The sequence below is a fragment of the Heterocephalus glaber genome, unplaced genomic scaffold (genome assembly GCF_053883595.1).
Source record: "Heterocephalus glaber isolate CG9 unplaced genomic scaffold, H.glaber_assembly_v1.0 deba00001509, whole genome shotgun sequence".
NCBI lineage: Eukaryota > Metazoa > Chordata > Mammalia > Rodentia > Bathyergidae > Heterocephalus > Heterocephalus glaber.
The window spans coordinates 54,254,576-54,268,631 of NW_028258325.1; positions in this window are offsets into that span (position 1 = coordinate 54,254,576).

Genomic DNA, 14,056 nt, shown 5'->3' on the forward strand with positions numbered 1-14,056 from the left:
CATTTTCACTATGTTGATCCTCCCTACCCAGGAGCAAGAGATGTCTTTCCATTTTCTGATATCCTCTTCAATCTCTTTTTTCAAAGTGCTATAGTTTTCAGAGAAGAGGTCTTTGATTTCTTTCCTTAGGTTGATTCCTAAGTATTTCAATTTTTTGGATGGTATTGTGAAAGGAATTATTTGCCCTATGTCTCTCTCAGTGAGCCTGTTGTTCATATAGAGGAAAGCTATTGATTTTTGTGTGTTGACATTGTATCCAGCTAATTTACTGAATTTGGTTATTAAGTCTAGAAGACTTTTGGTGGAGTTCTTGGGGTCTTCTATATAGAGTATCACATCATCTGCAAATAATGACAATTTGACTTCTTCATTTCCTATCTTTATTCCTTTTATTTCTTTCTCTTATCTAATTGCTGAGACTAATGTTTCCAAAACTATATTGAACAGGAGTGATGATAGCCTACATCCATGTCTTGTTCCTGATTTTAGAGTGAAGAATTTCAGTTTTTGACCATTTAGTATGATATTGGCTATTGGTTTTTCATAGAAGGCTTTTATCAGATTGAGGTAGAGACTGTCTATTCCAATATTTGTAGGTTTTTTTCGTAAATGAGTGTTGGATTTTGTCAAATGCTTTTTCTGCCTCTATTGAGATGATCATATGGATTTTGTCCTTGGATCTATTGATGTAGTTTATTACATTGATTGATTTGCATATGTTGAAGCATCCCTGCATCCCTGGGATGCATCCCACTTGATCAGGGTGTATGATCTTCTTGATGATCTTCTGCATTCTGTTTGCCATTATCTTATTAAGGATTTTTGCATCTATGTTCATTAGTGAGTTTGGCCTATAGTTCTCTTTTTCAGTTGGGTCTTTCTCTGCTTTGGGAATCAAGGTGATGCTTGCTTCCAGGAATTAATTTGGGAGTATTGCTTCCCTTTCAATTTCACTCAAGAGTTCAAATAATAGTGGCAGTAGTTCCTCTCTAAATGTCTTGTAGAATTCAGCAGTGAAGCCATCAGGACCTGGGCTTTTCTTGGTTCATAAGTTTTTAATTACATTTTCAGTTTCACTGGTTGATATTGGGTTGTTTAGAATTTTTAGGTCTTCTTCATTTAACGTTGGTGATTCATACATGTCTAGGAATCTTTCCTTTTCTTCTGTGTTTTCCATTCTACTGGCATATAGGTTCTCAAAGTAGTATTGATGATGCTCTGGATTTCTACTGAGTCTGTTGTAATTTCACCCTTTTCATTCCTATTTACATGGATTTGGGCCTTTTCTTTCCTTTTTCTGTTAAGGTTAGCTAAGCATTTGTCAATTTTCTTTATTCTTTCAAAGAGCCTACTTTTGGCTTGATTGATATTTTGTATGGTTCTCCTAAGTCTCCTCTGCATTGATTTCTGCTCTCATCTTTACAATTTCCTCCCTTATATGAGCTTTGGGTTTTTCCTGCTCTTCTTTTTCTAGAACCTTGAGGTTCAGCATCAGGTTGTTCAATTGGGCTCACTCTGTTTTCCTCCTATATGTACTCACTGCTATGAATTTCCCTTGTAAGACTGCTTTCATTGTGTCCCATAGATTTTGATATGTTGTATTGTCATTGTCACTTAATTGAAGGAACTGTCTGATTTCTCCTTTAATTTCCTCTGTGACCTGTTCGTTATTCAGAAGTATGTTGTTCAGTTTCCATGTGTTTATGAAATTCTTGCGTTTTCTTTTGATATTGATCTCCAATTTCATCGCACCATGTTCTGATAATATATATGGGATAATTTCAATTCCTTTGTACTTACTTAAACATGTTCTATGAGTATGTATGTGGACTATTTTGGAGAATGACCTGTGTACAGCTGAAAAGAATGTGTATTCTGATTCTGTGGGGTGGAACACTCTGTAAACATCTGTTAAGTTCATTTGTTCAAGAGTTTGATTGTGTTCTAGTATTTCATTATTTAGTTTTTGTTTAGTTGATCTATCTATTTGTGGCATTGGGGTATTGAGATCCCCCACTACTAATGTATTAGTGCTTATTTGATTGTTCATGTCCTTTAGTATTTGTTTTTTTATATTTGGGTGCACTAGTATTTGGTGCATATATATTTATGACTGTCATCTCTTCTTGGATTGTTCCCTTTACAAGGATGTAGTGCCCTTCTTTGTCTCTCTTAATCAGTGTTGGTTTGAAATCCACTTGATCTGCAAAGAAGAGAGCTACTCCTGCTTTCTTTCAGGTTCCTGTCACATGGAGTATTGCTTTCCAACCTTTAACTTTCAATCTATGAGTTTCTTTTTGAATTAAGTGTGTTTCTTGTATGCAGCATTTTGTTAGATCTTGTCTTGAGTCATTCTGGCAGCCTGTTTCTTTTGATTGGTGAATTGGGACCATTAACATTGATGGTTAAAACTGGTATTTATTGACTTATCATTGTCATGACTTTTTCTTTTTGTTGAATTTTCTCCCTTTGCATTTAATTTCATGTCATACCTGATGGATTCTTTCTGCTAGGCTTCCTGGAGTTGTGATCCTCATTGTCTTTTCCCAGGGTATTGTCTAAAATTTTTTGGAATGCTGGTTTGGTATTCATTTAGTTCCTAGGGAGCTGTTTATCATGAAAGTACCTCATTCTCCATCAATTTTGAAAGATAGTTGTGCAGGGTACATCAATCCTTGTTGGTGGCTGTTTTCCTTTAGGGCTTGAAATACGTCACTCCAAGCTCTTCTTGCCTTGAGGGTTTGCATTGAGAAGTCTGCTGTGATTCTGATGGGCTTTCCTTTGTATCTGATTTGTTTCTTTTCTCTCCTTGTAGAATTTTGTTCTTCTTGGATTTCTGGCATCTTAACCATTATATGCCTATGTGTAGATTTTTTTTGATCAAGGCTATTTGGAGTCCTATGTGCCTCACTTATCTATATGTCAAGTTCTTTTCCCCTGCTTGGGAAGCTTTCTGCTGTCACTTCTGTGAACAGTTTTTTAATGTCATCTGCACTGTCTCCTGTTTCTTCATTGACTCTGATCAGTCTTATGTAATTCTTCATTGCATCGTTTAGCAGCTTCTGGGTTGATTTCTCATGGTCCCTTACAATTTTAAAGCATTTTTTCTTTTCCTGGTGACTAATTACAATCTTTTCTTCTGTATCTCAAATTCTGTCCTCACATTGGCTCATTTACTCGGTAAACTTTCAATGGAGCTTTTCATCTCCTAGAAATATGTTTGCATCTATTTTTCTGTTTCGTGGATTCTATTTTTTTTCCCATGTTGGGATTTCATCATGTGCCTCAGCTCCTCTATTTTTTTTATCTGTGTCCTCTCTAGATTTATTAATCATGTCTTTCATTATGGGCACAATCTCTGCTGTTATGTGAGAAATTATTTCTGATTTCATTTTTTCCAGATCTTCTTTTGTTGCCACTTCACAGAATCCAGGTGGTTGAGTATCACATTGTTTTATCTAGTTTCCCTTTTGGGTTACTCTAGGTGATGTGGAAGTCTGGTTTTGAAACTTCTTTACAGGTCTTCTCATTTCAATTGGTGGGGGGGATGTGTGCTGCTGGCATCCACCTGGCTCACCTCCTCAGCACAGGGAACAGTGGTAGGCAGCCCAGAAGGTTCACCTCCTCTGCGCTGGACGCCGCTCTGCTCCTCAGTGCTGGGGGTGTTGGTATGGCAGCCTGGCAGCTGAACCCATTTTTCTATCCTTCCCAGCAATGCCAGGTAATTAAACCACCTTTCTTACCCTTCTCTGTGGCTCATCTTCTCTATTGGGTTCTTGGGAGAGATGGCCAAGCTGGTCTTTTGGGACACTTAGAGCTGGGGCTTCTGCCCTCAAATTCTAAGGACAAGACCATTACAATTGTTGAAAGAGATGTGAGATGATCTCATCTTGCTAGTACTTGAGATTCTAAACCAAAGCCAAACATTCTCCATAGAGGAAAATAGTTTTAAATCAAATAATGATACAGTTTTGTAGATAAAGTAGACAGTATAAAAAGACAAGAAATAAAAATCACAAGACTGGTTGGTATGAATGAAAGCCAGCAGAAAATGACACCTGATTCATGAGGACTGTTTTGGGGAGCTATCAACATAGATATTAAGTAACGAGAATCTACAACTGTTTTAAACAAACTATATAAAATGCATGCTCAATAAGAAAAATATAATATAGTTTACACAATTTTTGTAAATTCATAGAAATTTGTAAATTTTATTTTAAAAATGTAATAGTACAAGAAAATTGAGAACTCAATGGATAACAGCAAACTAGGCAAAGTAGAAACAAAAATTAGTTAAATAGAATATAAGTAATGGGAAAAATTGACATTCAAATACAGAAAAAGAGATGAATGGAAAATCTATAAGCCAAATCAAGAGACAAGGAAACATCCTCAAGATTCATGGTGATTTTCAGACAAACAAATCTGTCATAATTTCTTACCAGTAACCCTAGAGTTAAGGAGTTCTAAAAGGTATTTAAATAAATGATTATACATGGGAGAAGCCCAATACAAAAATAATATAAATATATGCAAAATAATAGTTATACAACAGTGATAAGAAGTGCTATTTTAATATACAGCTAATTAAAATAAAATGAAGCATTGGTATCCAGTTTGGAAAAGAGTGGTTTCAAAGTATTCAAGGTAATGTTTCTGAAAAGAGGGCTAAGATAACAAATAACTGTTATAGAAGGGATGCATGATTTAAATAGAGGAATATTTGCATTTATTACTGACTTAAAAATAATAGAATAGACAAAATAATAATTAAAATTCCTTTTTAAAATGTCAGTATATAAGGGAAGAACAGAGATTTTTAACTAGATCAGGATTTATAGTAATTACAATCTCATCTTTAATAGAAAAGTGATGCTGTTTAATGTACTTTAAAATACCTGTATATGCCCAAATTGTGATATTCAAATGAAGTAAAATAAAAACAAGTCCCTATCCTGTTAGAATTGAAAATAAACCCCAGCAGGAGTGCTAAATAATGCTTCTTTGAAAATCAAAAAAAACACTTTACACTTTTTCACAAAACTAAACGTATACCAGCATTGTAGAATCTTCTATCTTACATCAATATTTTCATTTCAAAAGTGTCATAATTCTAAAACCTTTGGCCTTAGACAGAAACAAATTCACAATTCTTTGTCTCTCTTAATCAGTATGGGTTTGTAATCCACTTGGTCTGCAAAGAGGATAGCTACTCCTGCTTTTTTTCAGGTTCCTGTCGCATGCAGTATTGTTTTCCACCCTTTAACTTTCAGTCTATGAGTTTCTTTTTGAATTAAGTGTGTTTCTTGTACGCAGCATATTGTTGGATTTTGCTTCTTGACCCATTCTGCCAGTCTATTTCTTTGGATTGGTGAGTTGAGACCATTAATGTTGATGGTTACAACTGCTACGTATTGAGTTATTATTGTCATGACTTTTTCTTTTTGTTTGATTCTCCCCCTTTGCTTTTAATTTCTTGTCGTGCCCAGTAGATTCATTCTGCTGGGCCTCTTGGGGTTGTGATCCTCATTGTCTTTTCTGAGGATTTTGTCTAAAATTTTTTGGAGTGCTGGTTTGGTGTTCATGAAATTCCTAAGGTGATCTTTGTCATGAAAGTATCTTATTTCTTCATCAATTTTGAAAGATAGTTTTACAGGGAACATCAATCTGGGTTGGAGGTTGTTTTCTTTTAGGACTTGAAATACATCACTCCAAGTTCTTCTTACTTTGAGGGTTTGCATTGAGAAGTCTGCTGTGATTATGATGGGCTTTCCTTTGTATGTGATTTGTTTCTTTTCTCTAAGTGCCTGTAGAATTTTGTTCTTCTGTTGGGTTTCTGGAAACTTAACAATTATATGCCTATGTGTAGATTTTTTTTTATCAAGGCTAGTTGGTGTCCTATATGCCTCACTTATCTGTATGTCAAGTTGTTTTCCCCTGCTTGGGAAGTTTCTGCCATCACTTCTGTGAAGAGTTTTTTTATGTCATCTGCACGCTCTCCTGTTTCTTCATTGACTCCAATCATTCTTATGTTATTCTTCTTTGCATTGTCTAGCAGCTTCTGGATTGATTTCTCATGGTACCTTCCACTTTTAAAGCAATTTTTCTTTTCCTGGTCACTAATTACAGTCTTGTCTTTTATATCTGAAATTCTGTCTTCACTTTGGCTCATTCTGCTGCATAGACTTTCAATGGAGTTTTTAATCTCCTGGAAATCTGTTTGCATCTGTTCTATGGATTCCATTTGTTTCCTATGTTGGGATTCCATCATGTTCCTCAGCTCCTCTATTTTTTTATCAGTGTCCTCTCTAGATTTATTAATCATGTCTTACACTATAGGCACATTCTCTGCTGTTATGTGAGAAATTATTTCTGATTTCATTTTTTCCAGATCCTCTTTCGTTGCTAGTTCAGGGAGTCCAGGTGGTTGAGTATCAGAGTGTTCCATCTCATTTCCCTTTGGGGTTGCTGTAGGTGATCCGGAAGTCTGATTCTGAGGCTTGTTTACATGTCTTCTCATTTTGATGGTGGGGGGAGTTGCTACTGGCACCCACGTGGCTCACCTCCTCTGTGCTGGGAGCTGTGGCACACCTACCTGGAAGTCTCCGCTGGGCTGGGAGCTGTGGCACACTGACCCAGAAGCCTCCTCCACACTGGGATCTGCGGCATGCCTCCCTGGAAGCCTCCTCTTAGCTGGGAGCCCTGGCCCTACCCAGGAGCCTCCTTTGGGCTGGGAGCTGTGGCACACCTACCCAGAAGCCTCTTCCACTCTGGGAGCCATAAACTTTATCATTCTTTACCAAGTACAGATTTTACTTTCCCAATAAATTTCTTCATTATTTGTATTTTCTGATGCCACTGTAATTTTTGTGATTTTCCAATATAATTTCCTGTTTACTTTGATTTCTTTTGTTCTTCTTTATTTAAGGTAGAAGCCGAAGTTGTTCAACTTTCTTCTTTTCTGATATAGGCATTTGGTGCTATAAATTCCTTCTTAATTATTGCTTGGGTTATTTCTCAAGAATATTAACATGTTTTGATTTTGTTTCTGTTTACTTCAAATATTTTTTTAAACTTTCATTTACTATTTCTCCTTAGAGATATAGTGTCAGGGATTAAATTGTGTCACCCTAAAGTTTATATATCAAAGCCCTATTTCCTTGTACCACTAGACTTGACTGTTATTTGGAAATGAAGCCTTTGAAGAGGTAATTATAATAAGGATCTCAAGGTGGTGGTTTCTAGTCTAGGCTGACTGGTGTCCTTGTAAGAAAGGGAAAATTAGTATGCACAGAGTCCAGTGACATATACTTGCACAGAGGAAAGACCATCTGAAGAGACAATAAGAAGATGCCATCTATAGGTTGAAGAAAACTAAGAATCTAAGCCTACTGATATCTTCCTCTTAGGCTTCCAAGCTCCAGAACCATGAGAAAATTAATTTTAGTTATTAAAAGACCAGTCTGTGGCATTTTATATGCAGACAAACCAAACTAATACATATAAATTCTGAAGAAGTATATTAGTTTTTATGTATTTTGGAATTTTGAAGCTATCTTTCTGTTATTGATTTGACTTAATTTCATTGTAGTCAGAGAATGTAATTAGAGTTTGAATTATTGTAATGTATTTGCAACCATTTGATTGCTCAGCAGGCAGTTTATCCTAGCCATTATCAAGATTAGACTAGAACATATTTACAGATTTTTTTGTGTAGCACTCTACAAATTTAACCTTGGTCAAGTTGGTTGATAAGGTTGCTCAAGTCTCATACATTTACAGAATATCTCTCTGTTATCAATTTTTGAGGCAGACATTGAAATTTCTGACTATAACTGTGGATTTGTCTCTCTTATAATAGTTTCACTTTATGTTTCTTGCACTTCAAATTTCTATTCTAGGGGCATAAAACTTTACAATTTTATAATTATTAATTCTCCTGATAAATTATTCTCTTTATCATTATAAAACGATTTCTTGTTCACAGCAAATTTCTTTGCTAAAATCATCCTCCTCTTCATACCACATGGCCCATCTAGCTTTCTTCAGTTTGATGGAAACATGGTACAATTTTTTTTTATTCTTTCATCTTTAAACATTTGTGCTTTCATTATCTGAAATGGGTTTTCTATAGGAAAAAGTAGGTGGACCTTGTTTTCCTTTCATCTAATTTGAAAATATATACTTTTTAATTTTATGTTTGTATCATACACATTAAATGTGATTGTTGATATTTGGAATGTTCAGAGGTGTTAGAGGTCCTAGTTAACCAATTTTGGCAGGGTCAACAACATTCCTTAATGGGGATAAATGAGACTTAGAGACCTTAGACAAAATATGATGCTGAAGGAGTTTATGCTAACAACACTCTTATGAGATGAGTAGCAGGAACAGGGCAGTGGCATGGACCAAACATGGTTAGAAATTAGGTGACTGCTTGAGAGATCTTTGTTCCACCAACCATTCTCAGAATGTGGACAGTTGCTCTCCTTCTTTGTTTAACTGTGATCATTTCAGTTCAATTATATGATGTTGTTTTCATAAAGAGAGTTTAAGTTATTGCACAACTCGTCAAGTTCTTGCTAAACTATATATATATATATATATATATATATATATATATATATATATTTCAGTGTCTTACTTTCTTGTTGTTAATACACAATACCCAACACCTACATCATAAAGAAGGAGAGATTTACTTTGGCTCAAAATTGTAGTTCACAGTCGACTGACTAGAAGGCAGGATGGCATGGAAGAGGGGCATAGTGGAGTAAAAGTTCCTTAACTCAAAGCAACTGGGAAGCAGAGAATGAAGGGAGGACCCAGGGAGAAAGAAATATCCTTAAAGTTCATACTCCTATCCTGACCAGACTATACCTAAGAGCAAGTCAGCTATATCATACTCATTATCATACCTTCCACACACAGAGGCTTTGAGGGCCATTCTAGATCCAAATCTTAACAATCTAAACCTGGACAGAAATGACATACACATCTCATTATTTAAAATGCAATTTGTTCATCTGTAAAAGTAGTTTTTAACAATTTCAGTATTGCTAAAATGTCCAAATCCAAAATCTCCTCTGATATTAAAAAAAAAAAACCCTCATAACTCTTAACTTCTGTTAAAAACAAACAAACAAACAAAAAAAAAAAATGAAAAACTTAACATCCCTATTTCAAAAGGGAGGAATAGGGAGATAGGAAGCAATGGACCAAAGCAAAGCAGACACACAGCAGGGCAAGCATAAAATCCTATAGCTCCATTTCTGGCAAGTGAAGCAAGATGTGGTGAGACACAGACTCCAAATGGCATGAGCTGTCTTTGTCCTATAGCATTACCAGTGGTTGAAGCCCTCATGAGCTCTCTCTTGAGCTGGATTTTTTCATCCCTTGTGGCTTTCTTCAGACATTCTATGTTTCTGGTTTCTCAAATTTCCTACTCAGTTGCTGAAATCTAGGTGGAAGCCTCTCTGACCCCACAGCTCTTTACATTCTGCATGACTACAAAACCACAGCATGATGTGGAAGATGCCAATGTGTGCTGGCAGATGAAGCAATAGCCAACTTTCCTTGTGTCATGACTGAAATCTAGTTGGATGGCTGAGAGTTATGAACCAAATCCTGGGGAACAAATTTCCTAGGTACCCATTCTCCAACAAGGGGCCCTTGGGCTCAAAGCAGTTTTGGTTTTGCAATTTTGAGCCTGTAAAGCATGATTTGCTAATTCCTCACATGCCCTCAAAGTCTTTTTCCTATTGTCCTGTTGAAAAATACTTGGCTTCTTTTTAATGCTAATCTTTCCCACAACTAAGTTTCTTGTCCTCCAACTTTGCCTGCCTTTCTTTTCTGGAGAAACTGAAAACTTTTCAAGTGAGTTTTTTGCTCCAATTTTCACTATAAACCTGGCAGAACACAGCAAGTAATATTGATGCTAAAGCTGAACATTAGGCTTCCTTGAAATTTCCTCCACTAAATTAACCAGTTCATCACTCTTAAACCAGTTTCCCACAAAACCTTGGGACAGGAGCAAAATGTGGACAAATTTTCTGCCAAAGCATAACTCACCTGGCCTAGAGTCAAACTGTCAATACAGTTCTTCTTCCTAATTAAAATGTCCTGAGTCTGGTCTTTATTGTCAGTCTTTTAAATAGTGTTCTAGTTTTCTGAACTCTAATCAGAATCTCCCTTTAAGCTCACAGCATTCTAGGGCTTCTCTAGCCAGCACTCCCACACCTCCAAACTCCTCTAGCAAATCAGTTATAAAGGTTTCTTCAGACCCATGTGTAGTCGGTAGGTACTATTACAGAAGTGACCTCACTTTTGAATCCAAAGTCTGTCTTAATTACTTTCTCATCACTGGGGCACAATATCCAATACCCACAATTTAAAGAAAGAGAGGTTTATTTTGGCTCATGTTTTCACTTCATGGTCCACTGGTTCCAAGGCAAAATGGCACAGCAGAGGGGGACCATAGCAGAGTAAAAGCTGCTTACATTACATCAGGAAGCAGAGAGAGAAGGCAGAGATAGAGGAGAGAGATGCCCTTCAAGGTCATGAACATTACCTGCCTCTTCTGACCTGGTCCCACCTCCTAACCAAAAGCTCCTCATACTGTCTCCACAGGTCCCACATCTGGGTTCCCCAGGTACTTGGGCGTCATTTAGATATGAATCACAAGTCATTTGTGTGGTGTCCATTGTATATCTAATCTTTATTACTTTGTTTTAGTCATAAGTGAATGTATATCTGACCAACGATTGGAGGCAGTTAGTAGAAACATACATAGATTTGAACTGATTAATGAGCACAATGAATAAATAGAAATCAAAAATTGAGAAATGAAAACTGTATAAGATGAAAAATCTAAAACTGAACCATTTAGTATCTAAAATTTTAAGAGGTAACTAGATGATCTTAGCAGACTGATTACTAAGAAAAGACAGCAAATCTTGTCCTGGACAGGACAGGACATGGATATGGATAATTGATATTATCTGATCTAAAGAACACAAAAAAGAAAAAACAAAGCTTGAAAGAAAATTAAGATCCTCAGAGACCTGAGGTACTACCTAGACTGATGTATGTAACTAAATTATCCAAAAGAAAGTAATTAATCTGGCAATTAACCATGAGAACACTCTCTACTGTGAAGTGAATGTTAGAACATTGTGCCTGTATTTTTGTTGGAATGTTATTGAATTAGAGAAGATCTTGATATTTATTGAATTCAAGTGTTAGTTTGGTTACATGTACTTGATATAATTTCTTCCACTCAATGTTTTCTTTTTGAGATATTTTCTGAATATATATGTATTTTTCTCCTCCATATATATTGTATTCTATTATACAATACATTGTATTCCTGTATTGTATTCCACAATATAATGTATTATATTTCTATATTATATTCTGTCACATATTTTTAATCCTTTAATTCAATAAAAATATTTTACTTCACAAAACATTATCTTCCAGCATTTAGATCCATCTCAGAATTGAAATGTGCTTTGAATCCTATGTGGTCATTTGGAAAAGACTGTCCTCCCCTATCTATCATTAATCAAGCACATGGTACATAGAAATCCATTTCTGTGCTCTGTATTGCTTCCCTTTGGCCTCCTGCTCATGATCTCAATAATACTTTCAAATACTACCAGCTTTAAAAATAAGTCTTGATATCTGGTAGAGTAAGTCCCCTACTTTTGTTGTCTTTATATTGGAAGGTGGTGAAGATTGAATTCAAGGCTTCAAACATGCTACACAAGTGCTATACTACAAATCTTTTTATTTTATATTGCTAATTTTAGCCATCTTAACTTTCAAGTAAATTTTAAGTTGAATCTATGAATTTTCACACTAAAACATTCTTGAGATTTAAATTGAATGTAAATTAAAACTTTGCAGCTACTTGTATGTGGTTGATATCTTTGGAAGTATCTATTTCTAATTCCTCAGACTGGTGTATCACAACAAAACCTACTGTAAATTGAATTTTAAAATGTCAGGATCAAAAGAACTTTTCAAAAGCTAATGTAAAGAGAAGATTTGTAAACAAGCATTTTGCAACTATAATTCACGTGCTAAATATTCTTACTTTCCAATCCATAAGCACAAAGTTTGTCATCACTTTAATTATCATCTCTTTTGCTGCTTGATTACTGTTTTTCTCTGATAAACAGTATGTTATCAGAATGTTGTTTATGATATTTATTTATTTATGATATTATTTATTTATGTTATTTAGAATTTTAACAATGTGATTTGACTTACTGACTTTAATAATGTACACATTGAACATTTTATTAATAATTCTCCTGTATTAAGTACAATGAATATACACAAACCCATTTTGAGGGAAATTAACAAAAAAAATGGTGCTTTTTGACATGTGTTTGACTCTGGGTTTTTAATTTTTATTTAGATTATCTGATAAATTGTGTCCAAGTTAATTTTCAATACTATACTTTTTGTAAAAATTGTTCCTTCAATCTTCTATTTTACATTTCAATTGTTTGCCAATAATACAAATTTCAGTTCTTCTATTTTAATATTTGGAATCCAATTTTTCCTTCAAGATTAGCAATTGTATTTAATTTTGTGCTCTCAGGTGACAAGATAATTCTCCCTTAAGTTGTCTTAAAGAACTAAATTAACCTAGGTAACAATTTTTGAAAGCAAAACACCAGCTATTACATCTATTTTAGGTTTTCACACAGGTTGACATCAAATTTAGATTATTATGCATGTAGGAAAAAACTTACTTAGCCTTAGTCAAAGCATCTGTTAACTGCTGATGGGCTAATTTTCGAAACAAGTGATTTGTATTTCTTTGCTTTTATCTGTACATTCAAAAGATTTGAAGTATTAGTTTGGTAAAAGCAAAGTTGGATCTTTTTGGAAAGTCACGGAGTCTCTCTGACATTTTCAATTGTTTTTATTAAAATCTATCATGTCCACGACCAGGGATTTAGCTCAGTGGCACTGTAGCTGCCTTGTTCAAGGTCCTGAGTTTGATCCCCGGAACTGCACAAACACACAAATCTACACATTCTAATTAAAAATATTTTCCTCTATAACATTAAGAAGATTAATATATTGCATTAACATAGAGAAAATTTTAAACTATAATAAAACATAGTATTAAGAAAATACTTTATGAGGCCAGGGATTTAGCTCAGTGGTTCCAGCACCTGCCGCACAAGCGCAAGGTCCTGAGTTCGATCCCTGATACCAAAAGAAAAGAAAATACTTTGTGTCTAGTTTAGGTGGAATCACTTGGCATGTATTAATTTAGTTAATGTAAACAGAAATCCTATTTAGATAGCAATAACATCAGATTTTCAATACTCTCTAACCAATGAAGAAATGGATGCAGGAAGAACTTAAGCCATTTCCCCAATGTCACACAACTTGAAAGTGACAGTTAGGACTCAAATCCAGCTGGTCTGGTTCCAAAGTTTCCCTTCTTGTTCTCTGCATTCTACACCTTTGAAAATTTTAAGATATGCTTTACAAGACATGGCAATACATTTTGTCATAGTGTGATACAAATTATTACATAGAGCATTTAAAATTGGCAGTTAATGTTTTTTATAACACACTGAAGCAGTTAACATGTTGTAGATAAGTCTTAATTCCGTTTGAATAGAAAGACTTCTTTTGTATATTGTTACTCTATGCATACAGTTGTCAGAGAGCACATTTCAGGTAGAAATTGATTTTAATACATATACACTTATCCTGGTAAATAAGGGATTAACTACTGAAATTTTATTTCTTTTATCCCATCATGCTACACATTTCTTCCAAAACAAGTTTTGAAGTATATTATGCTATGTAACTAAACATCATAGTTCATAATTATAATAATATAGGAACCTTGTCAAAAACCCCAGCTGTGGGTCTTGATCTCCTCCAAGCCAGTAAGACATCCACAAGATAGAAAAGAGTGAATAAAGACACAGAGTCAGAGAGTTGGGAGAAACTGAGTCTTGGGCTGATTTAAACTGCTCTGGCCAGCAAAGACAAAGACACCAAGGCCATACAG